A 10,000-nucleotide genomic window follows, 5' to 3' on the forward strand; every position below is an offset into this window, starting at 1 on the left:
CTTGGAAGAGGGCGGGATATGAGATGATAGACGAGGAGGGATAGTGCGAGCACGTGAGAGATTATGATGCTCTCCCGTCCTCTTGCTATGAAAATGCTGATGTCAACTTGACACGAAACCCCAGAACCACGCTTAAGAACTCTCTAGAGAAACAACTTATAAAATAAAGATTGAAAAAAACACACACAAAAACAAAGAAACAAACAACAACCAGTGCTTTGGCGAGGAGAAGGCCACCTCTTGAGGTGATCCACTGAGGAAGAACATGGGAAAGGGAAATCATCATGAATTCGGATGTCGAAATGTTCAGCTAGTGTGTTCACGGGAGAAAAAGTAAATAAACAAGCACGTTTCAAGACGTTACACATTAAATCTTGTATGCAGAGGGATTTCTTAGGTGAGGCATATAATACTTTAGTAGACACACGCACACACAACACACAACACACGCATACACACACACACACACACACACACACACACACACACACACACACACACACACACACATATATATATATATATATATATATATATATACATATAATTATAAGATTACAAGCATGCACGTACACACACACACACACACACACACACACACACACACACACACACACACACACACACACACAAACAAACAACCCAGACAGCGCGATGGAATGAGAAAAGGATGACACGAAACTGGTGGTAATATAGATTATCATCATAGGTTTCGGCCATCACAATCACACGATATTCAAACATCCCCTCTGGGATCAGAGTGCATTATTTCCATATCACAATTTTACTCCACACTTACGTCATGGCAGAATATAAATCAACGACACCACCAACACAACCACCACCACCACCATCAACAACAACAACAACAGCTAAAACAACGACAACAACAGCACCACCAACAACAACAATAATAACCTATTAAACTCCACTTCAATCTATCAAGGTCTCCATGCTTCGCTTCCTGATTTGTTTCACGTCATCGTTTTCTTCGCAGATGGGTGTCAGATATCATTTATGATGAAGTGTTCTTCTGGAAGATGACAACGCACAGATACAGACACACAGACACACAGACGACACAGACACACAGACACACACACACACACACACACACACACATATATATATATATATATATATATATATATATATATATAATTACAAGATTACAAGCATGCACGCACAGCACACACACACACACACACACACACACACACACACACACACACACACACACACACACACACACACACACACACATAAACAAACAAACAAACAACCCAGACAGCGCGATGGAAGGAGAAAAGGATGACACGAAACTGGCGGTAATATAGATTATCATTATAGGTTTCGGCCATCACAATCACACGATATTCACACATCCCCTCTGGGATCAGAGTGCATTATTTCCATATCACAATTTTACTCCACACTTTCGTCATGGCAGAATATAAATCAACGACACCACCAACACAACCACCACCACCACCATCAACAGCTAAAACAACGACAACAACAGCACCAACAACAACAACAATAATAACCTATTAAACTCCACTTCAATCTATCAAGGTCTCCATGCTTCGCTTCCTGGTTTGTTTCACGTCATCGTTTTCTTCGCAGATGGGTGTCAGATATCATTTATGATGAAGTGTTCTTCTGGAAGATGACAACGCACAGATACAGACACACAGTCACACATACAGAATCACAGACACAGACACACACAGACACACAGACACACAGACACACACACACACACACACACACACACACACACACACACTTTAATCTGTCAAGGTCTCCATGCTTCGCTTCCTGATTTGTTTCACGTCATCGTTTTCTTCGCAGATGGGTGTCAGATATCATTTATGATGAAGTGTTCTTCTGGAAGATGACAACGCACAGATACAGACACACAGACACACACAGACGCAGACACACACACACACACACACACAGACACACACAGACACACAGACACAGACACACACACACACACACACACACACACACACACACACACACACACACACACACACACACACACACACACACACACACACACACACACACACAACTTCTTTATCTATTTACAAATGCACGTCATCATTTTCTTTGCAGGTGGGTGTCATTTATCACATAAGTCGAAGTGACCTTCCGGGATATGACAACGCGCGTGCACACACACACACACACACACACACACACACACACACACACACACACTTCAAAAAGAAGAAGAAAGAAAGAAGGAAAGAAGGAAAGAAAGACGGGAAGGGAGAGAGGGAGAGGGAGAGTATAATAATACGTGTTATTTATGCTCTCTCTCTCTCTCTCTCTCTCTCTCTCTCTCTCTCTCTCTCTCTCTCTCTCTCTCTCTCTCTCTCTCTCTCTCTCTCTCTCTCTCTCTCACTCTGTCTGTCTGTCTGTCTGTCTGTCTCTCTCTCTCTCTGTCAGAACAGGTTATTGTACTGTTGACCATTACGTAAGACTAAGCTATACGTAGCATTCGTAGACTTAAAAAAAGCATTTGAATCTGTGAGCAGAAACATCCTGTGGAGTACTCTCAGAAAAAGCGGGGTACATGGAAAGTTTCACATGGCCGTTAAAAGTATTTGCGATTCTGCACTTGTATGTGTTCGTGACAAAGGTATTCATTCAGACTTTTTTTTTCAGTGTCCACGAGGGGTTAAACAAGATTGTCTGCTAAGCCCACAATTGTTTTCCTTTTTTCATCAATGAATTGGCAGTGGAGATATCAAAGAAGGGTAGACATGGAATTCAAAGAATACCTGGCGCAACAGAATTGTTCTTGATACTATTTGCTGATTACACACCCATAGAGTTATTAAATCAATCAAATGCCCTCAAGCAAGAAACAGACAGACTACAATTAACAGTAAATCTCGATAAGACCAACATTATAGTTTTCCGCAATGGAGGTAATCTTTCGACTCATGAAAAATGGTGCTATGGTAATAGGGAAATAAAAGTAACCAATACATACAAAATTTGGGAATGTTACTCACATCCAAATTGAGTTTGATGTCTGTGTGGGATGATGCAAATAGAAAAGGGAAAAAGGTGTAATTAAAATTATAAAATCACTAATGACACTGCGTTCGACTGACGCACAGCTTATCTGGAAACTTTTCGACACACAAGTGGAACCAGCCTTGAACCGCGGAGCGGAAATACGGGGACTCATGACAAATAATCAAATTGAAAAGGTACATACATTTGTAATGAAGCGCTTTCTTGGTGTCCCATTACATTCATCAAGTACTATAATAGATGGCGAAACCGACAGGTACCCATTGCATATTAAATCAATTGTAAAATGCTTAAAATATTGGCTCAAACTAACAAGACTGCCAACATCACGATTGTGTAGACAAGCATACGAGATGCTGCAGCTACAAGAGAAGGGCAAACAGAACTGGGTATTCCATATCAAGAAAACACTAACGGAGCATGGATTCGGTCTTGTTTGGATGTGTCAAGGAGTAGGGCACGAGAGCGGCTTTGTATCGGAATTCAAAGATAGAATTATACCACGTTACAAACAAAACTGGCGCGGTGAAATAGAGAGCAATGATAGGTATGAATAGTTTTGTTCATTTAAATCAATATTCCAAAACAGAGAAGTGCATTAAGATCATAACAAATACATGGCATAAACTCTGCTTTGCGAGGTTCAGATTGAATGCCAACAGAAGATGGTTCGATTCAGAGATTGCAACATCTACTTGCCCAATGTGTGGCGAAAGCCCAGAAGATGAAAATCATTTCATATTTAACTGCAAAAGACACGATGAAATGCGAAAAAAACTTTACCTTTTTTTCAGTACAGCTCCAACGCATAGAAAAGATTTGTTCGGCATACTGATGACAGAAAATGAAAATATATGATACTTTCACTTACAAAATATGTGTCCGAGGCAATACTTATACGGAAAACGCCCATCATCGGTCCAAATACTCATTAATCAATTGAAAATTAGTATGGGTTCTATGAGGAAAAAAGCGTAGACAAAACAGAAGGATTACATTTGGATGGTCAATCTCGATAATGTAATTATATGATGTGTTCGTATTGATATGATGGGTTTTGATGTTCAGGCATAAATATTTATTTCAAGATTTATATGTACTTCAGTATGTGTTTGTATTGATATGATGTGTGTTGATGTTTCACGCGTAAATATCTATCATATGATTTATAATTATGTACTTTGTTTCTATGTACTGTCCAAACCTTGCAGACAAACGACTGAAAAAAGTGCACATTACCCCCCTGTCACTTGTACTTTAAGCTAATGACAAAGTGCCATAGTGTCGCTAATATCTTATTAGTTTATTGGGTTTCATTTTTGTTTTTCCTTTCTGTTTATCTGTTTTGCACCATTTTTGTTCTGATTAGTACGTACTATGTCACTAGAGCTTTACAGCTGATGACATGAAACATTTCAGTGTTCAGTGTTCTCTGTCTGTCGCTCTCTCTCTCTCTGTATGTTACATAATGAAGACTTTGAATGTAAGACTTGAGCATTTTACTGTATATCCTCTTCTGAGGGGCTTTTGCTTTTATGAATAAACTATCCCAATCTCTCTCTCTTTGTCTGTCTGTCTGTCTCTCTCCCTCTGTCTCTCTTCCTCCGTCTGTACGTCTCTCACTTTTCTATGTTTGTAAGAAATGCAAATTAGAAAAGAACCGTGACAAACACATCCACTTTTTGTTTTGTTTTGTTTTGTTTTGTTTTTCGGTGTGTGCCTCTTTTGTTTTGACAGACACGCGATTTCCCGCTCGGAAAGAGTAATATCAACACTGCTCTTTTTCTCTCAACATGCAGATCAGCATTTTCCTTTAAAAAAAAAAAAAAATCCTTCTTTTATAGTTTGTGCATGGCATTTTAAGGATGGGTAAAATTCCAATCACGATTTCCATCAAATTCTTAGAGCATGCAAAGCTGGAGAGAAAAGTAAGGGGGTGGGACGGGAGGGGTGGGGGGCGGGGGTGGGGGGGGGGTGGAGGGAGGAGGAGATAATGATGGTGGAAAGAGGCGGGTGGGGAACCTCTGGTAAACAGTCTTTTACCGCCTTCAAGAATTTCTGATGTCGGCTTGACCCACCACCATTTTTTGTTTGCTATTTTTTGCCAGCTACTGAACTTTTTTTTTTTTTTTTTTAAGAGGTAATAGGAAAAGAGCAGCATTTTGACGTGGCGAAACACAACTTACGTTTTGATCAACTTGGTGGGCTAAGAAGCAAAAAATGATGTGAAGATGCTTGCCCAGTGAACGGACCCTCCTCGCCCTTTTTTTGTCAACCCCCCTCCCCACTACAACCCACCTCCCAGAAACACAAAAACAAACAAACCAAAAAAAAAAAAAAAAAAAAAAGTATTATAATTTCCCCCATCGCAATGCGGATGAGGCAGATTGTACATATTTTTGTTGTTCTTCTTCATGTTCTTGTTGTGAAAATGATCACCCAGGCTTTATATGAATAAGCTCCCAACGAGGTGTCAAGTAATAAACAAAAGTGAGGGAAAAAAATAAGAAAAGAAAAGAAAAAGAAGCGTGTGTGTGTGTGTGTGTGTGTGTGTGTGTGTGTGTGTGTGTGTGTGTGTGTGTGTGTGTGTGTGTGTGTGTGTGTGTGTGTGTGTGTGTGTGTGTGTGTGTGTGTTTACTTTGGCCAATGGTCAATGTGTTTGATACATCGAAAAAAAGAAGAAAAAAAGAAAGAAGAAAATCGGGTAATCCATGGAGTGCACGCAGGTGAGACCAATAATAATTAAGGTCATGCCAAGAAGCACTGAACTTTTTTTCTTTTCTTTTTTTTTAGAGCAGGTTATCTGCGCATGCCATACACGCTCAAGGAAACGCGCACACTGAAAAGACTGTGATCGAGTCGGGGAATCGGAGGGTGGTGGATCCAATTATTCCAAACAGGATTTCATTCTATAATCTGAAGAACAGGATTCTAATCATTTAACCGAAAAAAGAAGAAAAAAAGAAGAAGAAATAAACGACATCCTTTTCACCCCCTCAAGGTAGCACAGTTGTTTGCCCCTGGTGGACACATTCCTAAGGACATCAGTTTAACTTCCGGCTGCCTTCACATGCTTGATGTTTCCATGTTCTGCTTCTATCAGTTTTGGGGCAGCGTTGGTATACACACCCACATACAAACACAGACATCGACACACGCACACAGTCTCACAGACGAAGGCAAAACACACACACGCGCGCGCACATACACACACGCGCGCTCGCGCGCACACCCACACACATACAGAAACACACACACACACACACACACACACACACACACACTTGTGCACATTCGAAAGCTCACATACACAAACGAACACACACATGCTCTCTCTCTCTCTCTCACACACACACACACACACACACACACACACACACACACCACATATCAGTTTACTTTCGATACTTCTTCACAAACAAGGACAAGGTAACAAAAAAATTAATAAGGAAAAGAACAAAATGACATTTTATGTTAAAAAAACAACCACGTGACATTCACCACCACGTCATAATTCCAAACAAGTTCGTTTCTTCAACCACCTGGAGAGAAAAATATTAACATCGATCCTTGCCCTTCGCAAGCACAGATGAATATTATTGTGTCTTTTTTTTTTTTTTTTTTATTGCGTGTGATCCCAGAATAATATAACACGTGGAAAGTTTCAATGAAGGTTCCAGCTTAATTCTCGGAGCAGTACAAAAGAGGAAACAGGGAGATTACAAGATGAGGACGAGAGATCTAGGCACATCACTGCTGACGTTTTTCTGCGGTCTGAAAAGGTCATGTCGACCCGACCCCGCCACCATCTTCTTTTTTTTCTTCTTCTTCTCAGTTTAATATCTCCAGAGCTGAAGAGTTCTTCTTCAGGGAGTTAACTGTGGAGGAGGAGAGCAGCACTTTCGGCGTTTGAGGAGAGGATAACCCTTGGACTGGTCCGTTGAATTTGAAGGGCATGATGAAAAAAAAAACAACAAAAAAAACATGTAAAGATGCTTGGCCGGTGGATTAAAAAGAAGAATAATGTGTACAAAATCTCTCTCTCTCTCTCTCTCTCTCTCTCTCTCTCTCTCTCTCTCTCTCTCTCTCTCTCTCTCTCACACACACACACACACACACACACACACACACACACAGACAATAAACAACTACAGTGATATAAGAATACAACAGAAAGAGCATGTAGAAGTTGCCCGGACGTAACAGTCACAGCAACATTTTGAAAGTCTGGCGGTTAGCATGCTTCACTTAGATCAGGGTGATTATTATTATTATCATTATTAGTTTGCACACGCGCGCGCTCGCGCGCGCGCGCGCGCGCGCGCGTGTGTGTGTGTGTGTGTGTGTGTGTGTGTGTGTGTGTGTGTGTGTGTGTGTGAATATCATAATCTTTTTTTAAACATATCACACTTTCTTTTTCTTTTTTTTTTTTTTTTTTTTTGCCTGACAATTTCGTGGTTGTCGTGAAGATCAAATTATATATAATCCACCGCTTTTCTCCTCCCTAGCCTCCATGGCTCCCACCCCCACCCCCACCCCCATCCCCCAACCTACCCCCAGCACCACCCTCACCCCCATCCCCCTACCCCCACCCCTCACTCCCCCACCCCCAACCCCCAAACCCCCGGGCTCCCAACCACCCTTCCCTTAAAAAAAAAAAAAAAAAAAAAAAAAACTCCAGCCGTCCCTATTTCCTGCTTCCTGATATGTGTTGCATGGAGCGATTTTTCTAACGGATTTGATAATAACCTTCTTCACACGGAAAAGCATTTCCTGGGAAATGACAGAAACGGTCGGTCTTAGCGTTGCCGGGTAGGCTGGCTATAGCAACTCCTGTGGCCCTTCCTGTCTTCTACCCTAACCCCCTCCCCCCCCCCCACCCCCCAACGTCACCCCCCACCGTCCACCCCCTCCGACCTCCTTCTCCGAAGACGTGCAAGGAAATCCTGTTTGATACATCGGCAGAGTTGTAGGCGTAATGGGGGTGGGGGCGTGGGGGTGGGGCGGTATTTGAAAAGAAACCATGTTTGGAAATTGGAAACAAATAACGTATCGTATAGGTTGTTGCAAGAAAACAAATTGGAAACAAAAACTTATCACATCACATAAGCTGTTGCTTGCTAGAAATCCGTATGATCCATCATCAGACTGTTTCTGGTATCGGTAACGACGTGTTCCTTCAATTTGCGCAGCTATAGTAGTGTGTTGTTTTCAGCTCATCTCTGTTGTTCTCGTTGTCATCATCATTCTTCCTCCTCCTCCTCCTCCTCCTCCTCTTCTTCTTCTTCTTGTATTAGATTGTGTAATTCAGCAGTCTGCATTGTATCTGTGGCAGCTAGTCTGTACAAGTACGAACTGTGTACAAAGCAGCAGTACTTACAACATAAACAGTAGTGGTTGTTGGAACAACATACGGTTTATCAGTACACAGTGGAGGAGTGAATGACCAACAAAAGTTGCAACAGAAGCAGCAGCAGCAGCAGCAGCGGTATAAAATAATGAACGAAAAAAATCTGATCGGCTTCTGAGCTTCGTAGTATGGCCTCCACTCCTTTCTGAAAATCATACACATGCACACATGCAGGGGCAGAGAAAGAGAAAGAGGGGAAGGGGGAGAGAGAGGGGGAGAAAGAGAGAGGGGGTGAGAGAGAGAAAAGAGAGTGTGAGGAAGAAGAGAGAGAGAGAGGGGGGAGAGGGGGAGAGATTTGGGTGTGAAAGAGAGAGGGGGTGAGAGAGAGAAAAGAGAGTGTGAGGAAGGGGAGAGAGGGGAGGGGAAGGGGGGGGGGGGGAGAGAGGGGGGAGAAAGAGACAAGGGGTGAGAGAGAGAGAGAGAAGAGAGTGTGAGGAAGAAGAGAGAGAGAGAGAGAGAGAGGAGAGGGGGAGAGATTTGGGTGTGAAAGAGAGAGGGGGTGAGAGAGAGAAAGAAAAGAGAGTGTGAGGAAAGAGAGAGAGAGGGAGGGAGAGGGGTAGAGAGAGGGGTGAAAAAGAGAGAGGGGTGAGAGAGAGAGAAAAGAGTGTGAGGAAGGAGACAGAGAGAGAGAGAGAGAGAGAGAGAGAGAGAGAGAGAGAGATGAAAGATGGTTCAGGGTGTAGTAAACCAATGAGCCAGGCAGTATTTAGGACATCTTTGACAAAGAAAATTTGCGAAGCGCGCAAAAGCCCACCATATACGGTTTAAACTGATATACTTTTACAAAGCACATATTTGTTAACTAACTCTGTCAGCATGTCTTAATCTGAATAAGATGTTACAGAAAGGGAGAGAGAGAGAGAGAGGGAGAGACAGAGAGAGAGAGAGAGAGAGAGAGAGAGAGAGAGAGAGATTGATAGACATAGATAAATAGATAGATTGATAGATATATAAATATACAGACAGACAGCCAGGCAAACATAAAGATGTAGGGGGTGGGGGGGGGGGGGAGGGAGGAGAAAAAGTAGGAAATATTAATGGACTGCATTTCATTAATTGGACGCTGCAGGCTACTTAGGGAATGTTACTCGCATTTGTCATCCTTTGAAAATCAGCTAGCTTGTAAGTTATTTCTATTCCTTGATTAATCATTTCGTTAAAAAAAAAAAAAGAATAAAAAAAAGAAAAAAAAAAGAAAGAAACTCGAACCAGCGCAGGCGCGCTTGGACTTATGCATACATACAAGTGCGCATCCGCGCGCGCGTACATACATCAACGAACAGAGAGAGAGAGAGAGAGAGAGAGAGAGAGAGAGAGAGAGAGAGAGGAGAGAGATAATTAATCATTAATAAGTTGAAATTTAATCAACAACATTTCATTAATGAACGCCGCAGGCTGCTCCTCATGGAATCACTCCTTTTTTTTTCTATTTCGTTTTTTCATGTTTACTGGAATATGTCTGTCTGTTTGTCTTCTGTCAGTGTGCATTGACATCCGTGCTTAATTTCCCTCTGTGTGTGTGTGTGTGTG

Source organism: Babylonia areolata, chromosome 5, assembly GCF_041734735.1.
Source record: "Babylonia areolata isolate BAREFJ2019XMU chromosome 5, ASM4173473v1, whole genome shotgun sequence".
NCBI classification, from domain to species: Eukaryota; Metazoa; Mollusca; class Gastropoda; order Neogastropoda; family Buccinidae; genus Babylonia; species Babylonia areolata.